We start from the raw sequence: 1,473 nt of genomic DNA on the forward strand, positions 1-1,473 counted from the left end.
CGGGATCTTCTCTGGTTCCATACAAAGCATACAATTATTTTTTCTAGATCTGCAAAAAATGATGTTGGTATTTTAATAGGGATTGCATTAAATCTGTAGATCATTTTGGATAGTATAGACATTTTAACAAGGTTAATTCTGCCGACTCATGAACATGATATGGTTTTCCACTTGTTTATGTCCTCTGCTATTTTCTTCCTCAATGTTTCGTAGTTCTCCCTGCAGAGGTCTTTTACCTCCTTAGTTAAATATATTCCTAGGTATTTTATTTTCTTTGTTGCTATTGTGAAGGGTATTGAGTCTTTGATTTGGTTCTCAGTTTGACTGTTGTTGGCATATAGCAATGCTACTGATTTCTGTACATTGATTTTGTAACCTGAGACTTTGCTGAATTTGTTTATCAATTCCAGTAGTCTCATGTCAGAATCTTTGCAGTTTTCTAGATATAAGATCATATCGTCAGCAAAGAGTAATAGTTTGACCTCTTCTGCACCTATTTGGATGCTGTTGATTTCCTTCTCTTGTCTGATTGCTCTGGCTAGGACTTCCAGCACTATGTTGAATAGAAGCGGTGATAGGGGGCAAACTTGTCTGGTTCCAGTTCTAAGTGGGCATGGTTTTAATTTTCCCCCATTCAGTATGATGTTTGCTGTGGGTTTGTCATATATGGCTTTTATCGTTTTTAGTAAGTCCCGTCTATGCCTATTTTGTTAAGCGTTCTTATCATAAAAGGTGCTGAATTTTGTCGAATGCTTTTTCTGCGTCTATTGAGAGGATCATATGGTCTTTGCTCTTGCTTCTATTTATGTGGTGAATTACATTCATGGATTTATGTATGTTGAACCATCCCTACGTCTTTGGGATGAAGCCCATTTGTTTGTGATGGATTATTTTTTTGATGAGCACCTCAATTCGATTTGCTAGGATTTTGTTGAGAATTTTTGCATCTGTATTCATAAGGGATATTGGTCTGTAGTTTTCTTTTTTTTGTTATGTGCTTTCTTGATTTTGGTATCAGGGTAATGTTGGCTTCATAAAACTTGTTGGGGAAGAATTCCTTTTCGATGCTCGGGAATAATTTCTGCAGGATAGACACCAGTTCTTTGTAGGTCTGGTAAAATTCAGGTGTGAAACAATCTGGTCTGGGACTTCTCTTTTTAGGAAGGTTTTTTATTGCTGGTTCAATTTTGGTACTTGATATTGGTCTGTTGAGTAATTCTATTTCTTCCTGATTGAGTCTAGGGAGGCTGTATGTTTCTAAGAATTTGTCCATTTCCTCCACATTTACCAGTTCATGTGCATAGGGGTTTTTATAGTATTCATAGATGATATTTTGTATTTCTGTGGTGTCAGTTATAATTTCTCCTTTTTCATTCCTGATGGAGCTTCTTAGAGTCCTTTCTTTTCTGCTTCTCGTTAATCTAGCAAGAGGCATATCGATTTTGTTTATTTTTTCAAAGAACTGACTTTTTT

The sequence above is a fragment of the Propithecus coquereli genome, unplaced genomic scaffold (genome assembly GCF_000956105.1).
Source record: "Propithecus coquereli isolate 6110/MARCELLA unplaced genomic scaffold, Pcoq_1.0 Scaffold15, whole genome shotgun sequence".
Taxonomy (NCBI): Eukaryota; Metazoa; Chordata; class Mammalia; order Primates; family Indriidae; genus Propithecus; species Propithecus coquereli.